Source organism: Rattus rattus, chromosome 17 (assembly GCF_011064425.1).
Source record: "Rattus rattus isolate New Zealand chromosome 17, Rrattus_CSIRO_v1, whole genome shotgun sequence".
In the NCBI taxonomy this organism is placed as follows: Eukaryota; Metazoa; Chordata; class Mammalia; order Rodentia; family Muridae; genus Rattus; species Rattus rattus.
In genome coordinates, this window is record NC_046170.1 from 18,887,010 (window position 1) to 18,901,150 (window position 14,141).

The following is a 14,141-nucleotide window of genomic DNA, read 5'->3' on the forward strand; positions in this document are numbered from 1 at the left end:
TACAAATTTATGTTGTAATATGTAATATGTTGTATATAGGGATAAGAAGAAGGATTATTTCTACCCTATTACAACCTTATCTTTTTGTTCTTCTTGTAAAAATAATTCACTGAAGTTTATTGCGAGGATCCTTATAAAAGCAATGAAATAGTGTAAAATGATCATAAAAACCAATCACTTATTTTATACAAAATAGAGTAATAAAATCGCCTTTTGTGAGGTGTCAAATGCAAAGAAATTTATCCCTTCAGAAAAGCCAACGCTGCTGACCACAAGCATGTAATCTCCTCAACTTCTTGTGCCCTTGCAGAGTGAGAGGACCCTTCAGTATTCCCAGCTTACAATGGCTACTGCATGCTCTCCATGCTTACAGAAGTCCACAGCATGAATTGTCTTAGCGGAGAAAATCCTTCCTCTCTCTCTCTCTCTCTCTCTCTCTCTCTCTCTCTCTCTCTCTCTCTCACACACACACACACACACACACACACACACACACACACCAGCACAAAACAAATCATTTTACATATTTTATTGAAGACGTGGCCACTGGTTGGTTTCCCCTGCTCCTGTGAATGGCTCCACACCCATGCACATAGAGAGAACCTGGATTCCTTCTTCATGTTTCCACTAGTAGCGCATTCATTAAAAGAACCCACAAATTAGCAACTATGAGATGCTTTCCTGACCCAAATCCTCCCACTCTGCCTGTGACAGTACATGCTTTTTGGTTTCCATTTCTATTCTGATGTTTCCTCTACAGAAGTGAGAGAATTAGAGTCAGACAGACTCCCTGGTAGGCAGACAGATAGGAAAGGGGCCATAGCTGTGTAATAAAGATAGTGAACTTTCAAGATAGCCAGTATGGTGGTTTGAATGTGCTTGGCCCATTGAGACGTGGCACTATTAGGAGATACTACGGCCTTTTTAGAGTAGGTGTGGCCTTGTTGGGAGAAGTGTATTACTCTGTAGGTGGGCTTCAAGGTCCCCTAGTGCTCAAACTCTGCCAAGTTCAGAAGAGACCCTCCTTCTGGCTACCTTCAGAAGATCCTGACTGGCTTTGGGTGGAGATGTAGAACTCGTGGCTCTTCCGGCATCAAATCTGCCTGCATGGAGCCTTGCTTCCCACTGTGATGATAATGGACTGAATCTCCATAACTATAAGCCAGCCCAATTAAGTGTTTGCCTTTAAAAGAGTTGCCTTGGTCATAGAGTCTCTTCATAGCCATAAAACCCAAATTAAGACTGCTGGCTTCTTCCTCACCCTACCGACCTGAGACAAAAGCCTGACAACTTAAAACAAAGGCCTTGTAAGCTTTTGTCTCCCAACAGCAGACTCCTTGCTGATGGACTGATCCAACAGGTTCAGGGTCAGGTCAAAAGTGCTATATGACAGTTGTGGACCAATCAGCCACCCTGTCTTTTTTCAGACTGACCAGTCCCAAACTGGGAGAAAAGACTTCAGAGTCTTAAGAACCCCAGCCTGTCTGCTGTGCATGAGATTTCTTCACTGCTACCTGCCAAGATCAAGATTTTCCTGCCTTTTAATTCTTTAATTGGCAGAGAAAATGAATACAATCAAGGCCCCCAGATGGTAACACAAGGACTAGTCATATCATCCTACATGTGTGGCTAGAAGATCTCCAGAGCTTATCAGTGTAGAAGGTAGAAGAAAGGAAAGGAGAAAGGGGGCTGAGAAGATGCCTTGGCAGATAAAGAAGCCCAACACCAAGCCTGGTGACCTGAATTTTATCCCTGGAACACTTGGGATTGAAGGAGAAAACAGAACTCTGAAAATTGTCCTCTCAACTCCACATGTGTTATGTGACCTTTGGTATACACACACACACACACACACACACACACACACACACACACACACACACACACTGGTGCAGGGAGTGCATAGATAAAATGTCGTAAGAACATAAAAAAGAAAGAAAGACTAGAGGAAAGAAGAGATGCAATGAGCCAAAGGTGAAATGGGCGGAGCAGTGTAAGGAAGTGACAACTGACAAAGTTACAGCCTCTCTTAATGCCCATAGTAGGCTGATTAGAGGTTGTAACGGATGCCCAGGTGTTTCTTATGAGCAGAAAGTTTCTTCTGAGGAGAAAGTTGTCTTAGATACAAAACCACAACAAGCTTTTATAATAAACTTAGTGCTCACCAAGTCCTAGATACTAGCTAATGAAAGCCATGGGAAGAGTGGCAGTGTAAAAAGTATAAAGACACAGTATAAAGACACAGTCTGGAGAATCACAAAGCAAGAGGAACACAAAATAATATTAAGCGCAGAAAGAAAAGAACTTCTTGTCCTCTCACCCGAATGTAGGACAGTGATGAATAGAGATTAGAAGGGGGATGGGGGACCTCATTAATACATACAATTAATGCATGATAATCAGAAGCAAAATAAACTATTTGAGGGAGAGAAAGAAGAGGAAAGAGAGAAATGCAGAAACAGACCACACAGCCTTGAAATGGTCAACCATGTAGAAAACCTCTGACATTTCTGTCAATAGAGATTTTGTTGTGGTTCTTACAATCCAATAAAATATAGAATCCAATTTTTTCTTAGAATGAGAGAGAGAGAGGGAGAGAGAGAGAGAGAGAGAGAGAGAGAGAGAGAGAGAGAGAGAGAGAGAGAGAGGGAGCTCACAGATACAAAAGTCAAGAATAGGAGGAGAGCTGGCATCTGGGTTACTATTCAGCATCACCTGTGACAAGGGAGTGCTCATCTCTCCATTGGCAGGAACATGGCAGCTAGCACAGGGCATCATCCTTTGTCTGGTAATTGCATACCGGTGATGAAGTCAGAGGAGTCAGCTCCTGTCAGAAAGATCAGACCAAAGTTACAAAGTTAAGTGCAGGAGATTCTATCCATCACTGCTTCATTTCAAATTCAAAGGGACAACGCTAATCCAATTTTAAGTTCTCACAGGAACCCAAGCAATTTGGGTTTGATCTTGGCCAGTCTCTTCCTACTCATTTAGATGAGTGACATCATCGAAGAGACCTAAACACTATGAAGTTAGGCCAGCCTTGAAAATGGGCACCAACCCATATTACTCACATTTGAGAAAATCTGTACCAGTTAAGGGATTTGTTGGCCATGTACCAATAATTAATTTCAACACACTGGTCTACCCAAGGGACAAGCAACATTTGTATTCTCATATCTGGGTCAGATGACAAGCATTAGGAGGTACTCATGTCTAGTGAGTGTGGGTGAAGGCAGATGATGTCTGTTAATATACATGAACTAGGGCACTAAACCCCAGACCCTTCAAACTCCCATTAATGACACACAGCCTTGGCCTTTTCCTTTTCCCATTTTAGTCTAAGTTCCATAACTTGTGATTGTGTGTTAACACAATAAATAAATAATAAGCTTTATGTGCTAACATTATAGTTAGTTTTGACAGGCTAACAACGTACAGAGGTAAAACACAAAATGCCAGTGGTCTGTAGTTCTACAGAGCTGCTGGGATCGTCTCAGACCAAACTGGGGCCCTTTGAAACACGCTGGTATCTTCTCCTGAAACTCTGGAAGGCACATCAGTGGTTGCTGCAGGCTACCGAGATGTCTACATGCCGGCCTACTGCAGGCAGGGATGGAGACATTTCAGAAACCCGCCGCAGCTTCTCGTAAAGTATGTTGTACCCAGCAAGTGGTCAAGTGAGTCGACTGCTTGCTTGTCAATTGGGGGTCTTCCTCTCTGCTGTCAGAACAATGCTCTTGGCTGTGGAGCAAGGACTGAAGGAAAGGCCATACAGAAACTCCCCCAGCTGGGAATCCATCCCATATGAAGCCACCAAACCAGGTCACTATTGCTAATGCCAAGAAGTGTTTGCTGACAGAAGTCTGATATGGATGTCTCCTGAGAGGCTCTGCCAGAGTCTTACTGATACAGATGAGGATGCTTGCAGCTAACCATTGGACTGAGCACAGGGACCCTAATGGAGGAGATAGAGAAAGGACTGAAGGAACTGAAGTGGTTTGCAACCCCATAGGAAGAACAACAATATCAACCAACCAGACACCGCAGAGCGCCCAGGGACTAACTAAACCACCAACCAATGAGTACACACATAGAGGGACCCATGGCTCCAGCTGCCTATGTAGTAGAGAATGGCATCGTCTGCCATCAATAGGAGAAGCCCATGGTCCTGTGAAGGTTTGATTCCCCAGTGTAGGGGAATGCCAGGGTATTGGGTGGGAGTGGATGGGTGGGAGTGGGAACATCTTCATGGAAGCAGGGGGGAGGGAGATGGGAAAGGGGAGAAAGGGGTTAACATTTGAAATATAAATAAGTAAAGCATCCAATTAAAAAAACTCAAAAAAAAGAAACCAAAAATTAAGAAACCACATAAGAAAAACTCCAAAAGGCTGACAGTTATCAAAATAAAACACAAAGCCTCAAGGCCATTTGAAAACTACCCATCTTGTGGAGGTTATGGCAATCATACACATTGTATACCACATTGTCATGTTCAGAAAACGAGTGTGTGTCTCTGGGTGGTGTGTGTGTGTGTGTGTGTGTGTGTGTGTGTGTGTGTGTGTGTGTCCGAGAGTGCATGCGCACACCCCCACATGTGCACTTTGCTAATTTTCTCTCCTCTTGGCATGGTTCCCAGCAAGTACCTCCTCATTCTGTGATGGACTCTGCCGTGCTTCTATCTTAGATTAGAAACCTTCTCCGAACGTTCTACCTTGACATTTTTTGAGATATATGCTACCTGCAGGAGCCTAAAGGTCCGTATATGCTCGACACCTTTCTCCTTGACAGAAGCAACGTCTACCACCTCCACCCCTCCAAACCATGCTTAGGAGTTTGCCTCAATGTTACAGCAGTAGAGGAAAGCTGTGGTGAGGTGCATCTCTTTATCTTTCTTCCTTTGGAAGCTTTCCCTCCAACACCCAGGAACCAGCATATGTAAAGCAACAGTTCTGTGTGTTCCAAATCAGGAGCCACTGAGCAAGCTGTGAGGCCACTGTGAAAGAAAAGGTGGGTCAACTTCCAACACCAATAATACAAAGACTGAATAATGGTGGGTTCTACCTCAGACCCTCTGCTTGGTACCTGGCCTACCTCACTTAGTGCACCTAGCTTGGCAGACGAAGAATCTAGAGACACTTGTGTCTCTCAGTCTGACCATAAGACTGCTGAAACAATGTTCCCTAAAGAAATGGGAATATCCTCAGACTTTCATGCTGGGGGAGGGGAAAGGCATCCACCAGAGGGAGAGATTTTCCCCTAGAGATTTCAGACCTTTCTAACAACATGCCAGCCAGATCACCTGCAGGATGTTGATGAATCTGAGACAATGATGGGTCAGTGGTGGGAGGGACCTTTGTCTGGGACTACTTAGATCCTCGGCCCTCTGCTTAAACTTTGATCTCATTTCAGGACTCTGAAGACAGACTTAAGGGGTTTCCTCTGGACCCCCTTGTCTCAGTGTGCCACATTTTCTGCTTTCCACGTTAAATTAGGCTCTTTTGATTGGTTTATTGAGAACAGGTGGTCAGAACTGACTTGGGGTACATCTGTGACCCCCATAACATTAGATAACACTGGCAAATGTAGAAGTTTGGCCTGGTTCTTCTTCCCAGCCCCATGCTCCCAGAAATAAAACTCAGACTCAAAATATATTTACAGATACCTTGGTCATATAGCTAGGCTTGTCTCTGATTAGATCAAGACTTAATACAAGCCATTTATTCTGATCTACATCCTGCCATGTGTCTGGTTACCTGTGTACCATCTCATCACACCTTCCCTGGCGAATCTTGCATGCCTCACTCTACCCCCAGAATTCTTTCTCCTCCTGGATGTTCTACCTCCAATTTCCTGCCCAAGCCATAGGCCATCAGATTTATGTGTGTCACACCCATACACACATAAGATATTCTTTCCACAGCACAGCACAATTTCTCTCAGTATTCTCCCACATAACTGCCTCCATCTCCCCAAACCTTACCTCTGTGGATCTTGCTTGTCCTGCAATCCAGTCAGTATGCAGCAGAGCAGGCAGAGAGTACGTTGAGGACCAGAAATGCTGCAAGTGTTAGGGGGGATCTTCTCATTTCAGAACCATTTCTGCTTACACACTACAAGCAGAGTCTGAAGCCTTAAGGCAGTGTGGTGTAATTGCTCTAGACACTGGCACTGGTGACGATGGAATCGGGTCTTTGACTCTGACATCGACCAGCTCTGTGACCTTGAACAAGTGACTTAAGCTTGTCTCTGCTGGGCTGAGCATAGGATGGGAGAAATAAAATATCTTTATGGGGTTGTTACAATGATGAACTAAATTAAAACCTGGGAAACACCTAGAACTAACTATGCCAGGTGCATAGTTTTTGTTTCATTTCTAATCTCATAAAAATAATGGAAACAGCAAGAAAGGAGAGGGAGAAGGGATTCTATAAGCAACTGTCCTGATGCCAGTCAGCTGTTATCAGTGAGCATCCCATAGGGGGACTTTTCAAATTAGATCCAAAGGACCCAAGGGCACCACTCCATTATATCACAATGGGTAGTGAAATTGTATAAAGAGAAACCTGTACCATCCAAGGGGACTACTCTGTTTGGACTCAGAATATAGATGATGGTTATAAAGAAGAATCTGATCGTCAGAGTATGGTTTCAAAGATGTCCTAAGTTAATGGAAAAGGAAGTACCAAAAGATTCTATTCAAAGAGTCAAATTTTTTATAAAAGAAAAAAAAAGTAACTTGATAGGTATCTACTCAACTATCAAAAAGTCCTCGATGATTTAATCTCTACAGGATTTTTATTCTAAGAAGATGCTAAAAGCTGAGTAAGGCGATGTGGGCCTGTAATCTGAGTTCTCATGAGGCAGAGACAGGGAGGTTGCTACAAGCTGAAAGGCAGCCAGGGCTACATAGCGAGCTAAGATGTCTGTGATGGCTAATGCTGTGTTTTAAGTTTAAATTACTGTGCTCATCTATAAAACAAAAATGCCTCTGACTGTAAGACCTACTTGCCCAAGGACAGATAATGTTCAGGAGAACTAGAGTCTGTCCAGATAAGATAATAAGCCAAGCGTTTCTTCTTCTGTAAACAAGGTTGGTTGCCCCAACTGCACAGATGTGTGCTTGCACATGGGCAGGAAGTCGGTAGCCTTGCCTTTAGAAGCAGCTGACTACGGTAATTCAGTGCCACACTATGAGCCTGAGTCTCAGGTGAGAACCTGACTAGTATTTAATAAAACCTCTTATTTGTTATTTGTTAAAAGTTATTAATTGTCAGATTGGTGAATCTCTGAGCCAACCCAGATCCATAGCAAGATAGTATATAATGCAGCAAATCATTTTTGAGGAAGTATAGTGACCGCAGATTATCTCCGACTTTTTACTCCCTAAATATTCTTTTGAGAAGTTAAAATGCCCTGCGTTTATAAGGATTTGAACACAGTGCACAGATGGAAGCTTCATTTCCTAAACTTGCTTGAAGCTGAGGGTAGCTACGTGGCCACATTCCCGTCGCTGAATGTAAATGGAAATCTGTTGAGTCAATTCTGATGTGCTTCTTTACATGACAGCTGCTTCTCTTATACTTCTTTCTCATATATATATATATATATATATATATATATATATATATATATATATACATATATTTTTTTTCAGAACACAAAACAAGTAAACCAGTTCTCTCCCACCACCCTCTGCCTTGTGCACATGGGGCAAAGTCAAGAAAATTGCTGAACGACCATCAGAAGAAATCATGTTCCCTGATCTGCTTGAGGACAGAGTGCCCTACCTTCCCTGGACCCTTGTCCTCTCTCAAGGAAATTAATTTCTATGTAACTTAAGCCACAAGTTTGGGAGGTTGTCGAAGTAGCCTGTTCTTACCTTCATAAACTTATGGATATAAACTAATGGAGATTAAATTCCAATAGCACAGCAAACAGTGCCTTAGTGTGTTACTCTAGAAAGACACAAAGCCATTAGAGCTGTTGAAGCCTGCTCCCCTCAAATAGCTGAGGTCTGGTTGTTCCATGCCAGCCAGCTATTTCACACTGTTGCTGTAGTATGCCGGCCATTGACATAAAATAAAATAAAATAAAATAAATAACGTGGCTCAGAGCATTCATGCTGACCACATGCCCTGTTATGTTCTATATGTTATGAGATTTCTTCATTTCTTAAGAAATCCCACAACTATAAGATTCAGGTAGGATCCATCAAATTAAAGGTCAGTATGAACTGTCATGTCTAAGGCTAGAGTCAGGGCTGAGCAGTGGACAGCACTGCTAGCACCCAAGTATGAGCTCATTGTGGTTTTTTTAGTTTTACCCATTAAAAGCTGAGCCTGAGAAATGGCCAGCTCACAGATCTGAGCTATTGCCCTGGTCAATCAATCAGGCTTGGGGTGTGGATTCAATAAACTATCCCAGTTTCACTGAGATCAGTGCTCATATGGTTGGTGGAATTACTCCTAAAACCCAACGAAGCCAAGTTCTGCCTTCAAAAAGGCCTCTAAAAGCTTTATAGTCCAGATAAATTAACCATCTACCAAGTAATTGTGTAACCGCAGGCTACACTGCTTGTCACCCAGGAATTAGAAAAAGCAGTATGGACTTAGAAGATGAGACAGTTCTACCAAGTCAGACCATGGACTTTTTGATCAGGAAAGTCCACTCACCACTTTTCCCACCTCCGTCCTTTCTCTTTCTTTCTCATGAGTTTGTTTGTTTGTTTGTTTGTTTGTTTGTTTTGCTTCATTGAAAGGGCCACACTCACTGTACAGCTCAGGATGGCTTGGAACTTGTTGAGTTGCCCAAGCTGCCCTTGACCTATCTATCTGGTCCTGAGTGCTTTGTATATGGCCACACATGGCTCCTACATGCCTAACCTCCCTGCAGCCAAATACAGAGAACCATCTCTTTTTTTCTAGTTCTTTAAGTTATCTATTTCAGGAAAGGAAATAGGGTCTCAGCTACCATGCTGGTAGAAATGGAGGGAAGAAAGACTGGACCCAAGGCTGTAAAGAAATTAGTAAGGATAATGGAGTTATGTGAATGAAACATAGAACTGTCTAAGGCTTAAAAACTGAACTTCAAAATTAGCAAATTAAAAGGTCAGGTGATCTATCTTAACTAAAAATAACAGGTAAGGATACAGGTAAGGATTTACTGGAATGTTTCTGGAGTCTGTATTGAAGACCTTCGCTCTATCAGTCCCCTGCTTGCTTGGGAGACTTTAAGCAACCAGGTTAAACACGTTTTCTTTTCGGAAAATTAGGAAGAAGAGTAAGGCTCAATTTGTAAACAACAACAACAAAAACGTAGTGCTGTGGATAGCACTGGGTAGGCATATATTAAATACTAAGAAGTGTTGTTGGTGACACTGTTGCCACTGTTCTTCATAATAAACATAATGAAAAGCTTCAGCAGACTATATTAGTAGGTTTTTCCATTACTGTGACAAAATACCTAAGGCGGTTAATTTTTAAGAAGAAAATATTTATTCTGGAAGCTTCACTTCATAGTGAGCTGGCTCCATTGGTACTGTAATTAAAAACACAAGCATGTCATGAGACCCATTCAACAGTGAGGAAGCCATACCTGGGACTGGGGTCCTAGCCAACTACTAGAGGCTAATGAGGTCACACGTCTTAAAGGAGAATCTGTTACCAGCATAATTCCTAAGTGCATTCGAAATATTTATCCTTATACCTACAGGTAAGTGTAGCTCCCACCCCTCGTCAAAGAAGCTTTTCACTGCAACAGAGACCATTCAGAAAATATGCATGCAGGGAACAATTTGTCATAGCATGCACATGCACAGTTAATATATCTACGATCCCTGCACCTGAGGCTCTAGGAACACAGCAGAAGGGGAGCAGAATGATTGTTAAGATCCAGAGACCACACTAGAGGAAAGGGAGACAGGGTGCTGAGGGTGACTGGAGCTGTGGACACCCGGTTCAAGAAGTTTCAGAGGAGAAGAATATTAGTTTGTGTCCTAGAGACCATTTTTTGTGATACTTTGGTCATGAATGTGGCTGCTCTCTGCTTTGTCGAAAAAGACCTGCCTGAGGCTAAATTGAGTTTTGGATTAATAGCACTAGCAGAAGAGATTTCAAAATAGTCTAGTATTGCCCATGTAACATGGTTATTAGTGGCCAGTTTTATGCAGATCAATAATGAAAAGGAGCAAATTGAGAAACAAAAAATATAAAATGTAGCTAAAACAGATGAAATAAAATCTGAAACTGAATGGAATAAAAGCTGTAGTGGCCTCAGTCTAAGATCCCACTCAGCTAAGCTTCCAACTTTTAAAAAGGAATTCAGAAGTCTTGGGGTAGATATGGCGGCATATCCTTCAATCCAACTGCTTAGGAGGCAGAGGCGGGCTGGTTCACAGAGTAAATTCCAGGACAAGCAAACTTAGGCAGTGAAGGAAACTGTTGAAAACAGAAAACTGGTATTTAAGCAAGGGGACCATGTTCTAGCCCCAGCAAGCAGCAGAACTTGGCAACTTCCATCACGTGGTTCTGGCTTTAGAGTCAAGGTTAAGCCATGTGTCTGTCAGGCCTAGAGATGTATGTAGGTAGTAAGGTGGAGCCTGGATTGCTTTGGAGTCATGTAATACTTGCTGAGGAACGCTGCTAGTGGAGAGTGGAATCACCCAAGAGAAAGAAGTGTCTTGTAGTCAACAAAGCTGAAAGGAGTTGGAGGTCTGAAGAGAGTTTTGATATCTGGCACAGAGATACAGAGTTTGGAGTTTGCCCAGCTGGCATTCAGCCTTGCTTGGATCCAGTATTTCCTTATTAAGTTTCCTTTCCTCCCTTTTGGAAATGTAACATATATTGTGTGCCATCATATATTAAAAGTATAGGATCTGATTATCAATTTTGGTTTTTCTAGGGGTTACAGTTAAGAGATTACCATATGAATCAGAAGACACTTTGAACTTGGAACATTTAAACAATGTAGAGACTCTCATGGACTACGGAGACTTTGAAGTTGGGCAGAACACATTTCTGCATTATAATATGGCTTCAAGCCTATGGAAAGCCTGGAATGGAATGTGGGAATTTGAAAAGAAATAGCTCCCACAAATTCATAGATTTAATGCTTAGTCACCAAGGAGTGGCACTATTAGGAGGTGTGGCCTTCTTGGAGCTGGTGTTGCCTTGTTGGAAGAAGTTAATCACTGTGGATGGGCTTTGAAGTTTCAGAAGTGCAAGCCAAAGCCATTGTTTTGCTTTTGCTCCTGCCTGCCCTTGCAGATGTAGAACTCTCAGCTCCTTCTCTAGCACCATGTCTGTTTGTGTGCTTCCATGCTTCGAGCCATGAGGATGATGATTAAACCTTAAATGTAAGCTAGATGGCAATTAAATGGTTTCTTTTATAAGAGTTGCCATGGTCATGGTGATTCTTCACAATAATAAAGTCCTAACTAAGACAGCTCTCCAAAAGGAAACAAGAATGCTAAGTCATGTGATTGTTGAACTGTACTGTATTGGGCATCTCTGAGAATATCTAGGCATTGGACACACCTCGTGGTGTTGTTGTTGTTGTTGTTGTTGTTGGTGGTGGTGGTGGTGGTGGTGGTGGTGGTGGTGGTGGTTTTGGTTTTGGGGTTTTGTTTTGTTTTGTTTGTTTTTAACCAGAAAGTATCTGTCGGGCCTGTTCACCTCCCTAAAAGCATTGTGAAAACTATTTCCTGGGTCATCACTGTAAGTAGAGCAATAATTTTTCTTAAAGCCTCAGGGCAGAGGGCAAATGATGTAGTGAGAAAGGAGGGAAACAGAAAGGGCATTTTTTTGAACCATTGTTTTAAAAAATTAGCTAAACTCCACTAGTCCCAAGATGCTACAAGAAGAGGTAGGTCAAATAAGAACTAGCCTTCCAGTTTCCATCTTCACCCCAGAGCTGACCTTGTTCCACAGCCTTCTGTGCTCTGATTCTGCTGAAAGAGAGCTGGTCTCCCAGGAATGCTGACACACCTGAGAGTGCAGGAGGGTCAAGTCACTGTCAAAGACAGCAAGACCAGCTAACACCAGAGATAACCAGATGGTGAGAGGCAAGGGCAAGAACCTAAGCAACAGAAACCAAGGCCATTTGGCATCATCAGAGCCCAGTTCTCCCACCACAGCAAGTCCTGGATACCCCAACACACCAAAAAAGCAAGATTTAGATTTAAAATCACATCTCATGATGATGATAAAGGACTTTAAAAAAGACATAAACAACTCCCTTAAAGAAATACCCGAAAACACAGGTAAACAGGTAGAAGCCCTTAACGAGGAAACAAATAAATCCCTTAAAGAAGTATAGGAAAACACAACCAAACAGGTGAAGAAATTGGACAAAACCATCCATGACCTAAAAATGGAAATAGAAACAGTAATGAAATCACAAAGGGAAACAACCTTGGAAATAAAATAAAATAAAATAAAAAAACTAGGAAAGAGATCAGGAGTCATAGATGGATCACTAACAGAATACAACAGATAAAAGAGAGAATCTCGACTTGAACAGCAGATCCCCCGCAGTCCAGACACCTCCCAGACCTGAAGGGAACCAGTCAACAGTTCTCTGCACCCAAATCCCAAGGAAGGGAGAGCTAAACCTTCAGAGGGGCAGACACGTTGGGAAGTCAGAAGAGACCACACTCTGCCCACATTTCTGACTCCACAGGATAACACCTAATGCCATCTGGGACCCCAGTGCACGGGGGGCCCCGGGAAAAGGCGGCGCAGGCCCTCCTGGTTACCGCCCTCACAGAGAGCTCAAAAGCAGCCCCCCATGAGCAATGAGAGCCGTGAGACCACAGGTAAGCAATGCCAGTAGCAATCCACTGAACTGAAAACGGGACCCCTGTTGAAGGAATCAGAGAAAGGACTGGAAGAGCTTGAAGGGGCTCGAGACCCCATATGAACAACAATGCCAACCAACCAGAGCTTCCAGGGACTAAGCCACTACCCAAAGACTATACGTGGACTGACCCTGGGCTCCAAACTCATAGGTAGCAATGAATAGCCTAGTAAGAGCACCAGTGGAAGGGGAAGCCCTTGGTCCTGCCAAGACTGAATCCCTTCGGGGAGGGCAGTAGTGGGGGAAGGATGGGGAGGGGAACACCCAAATAGAAGGAGAGGGGGAAGGGTTAGGGGTATGTTGGTCTAGAAACTGGGAAGGGGAATAACAATCGAAATGTAAATAAGAAATACTCAAGTTAATAAAGAAAAAAAAACACAGAAAGAGAGAATCTAAGATGTAAAAGATACCATAGATGACAGTCAAAGAAAATGCAAAATGCAAAAAGTTCCTAACCCAAAATATCAAGGAAACCCAGGACACAATGAGAAGACAAAACCTAAGGATAATAGGTATAGAAGAGGATGAAGATTACCAACTCAAAGGGCCAGTAAACATCTTCAACAAAATTATAGAAGAAAATTTTCCTACCTTAAAGACAGAAATGCCCATGAACATATAAGAAGCCTACAGAACCCCAGATAGATTGGAGCAGAAAAGAAATTCCTCTCATTACATAATAGTCAAAACACCAAATGCACAAAACAAAGAAAGAATATTAAAAGCAGTAAGGGAAAAATGTCAAGTAACATATAAATGCAGACTTATCAGAATTACATCAGACTTCTCAACAGAGACTCTAAAAGCCAGAAGATCCTGGGCAGATGTCATGCAAATCCTAAGAGAACACAAATGCCAGCCTGGGCTACTATATCCAGCAAAACTCTCAATTGACATACATGAGAAACAAAGATATTCCATGACAAAACCAAATTTACAGAATGTATTTCCACAAACTCAGCCCTACAAAGAATAATAGATGGAAAACTCCAACACAAGGAGGGAAACTACACCCCAGAAAAAGGAAGAAAGTAATCTTCTTTCAACAAACCCAAAAGAATATAGTCACACAAACATAACTCTATCTTTAACAAGAAAAATAACAGACGATAATAACAACAGAAACTGAGGAAATTAAAAAAAAAATCATCAGAACCTACTACAAAAGCCTATACTTGATCCCCGCCCACAGCTCACTGCTCCCAAACCCCGAGGGAGAGAGAGTTCACCACCCGAACAGGTGGGCGCTCCTGAGACTGCAGAGCTCAAGAGACCACCAATACTGC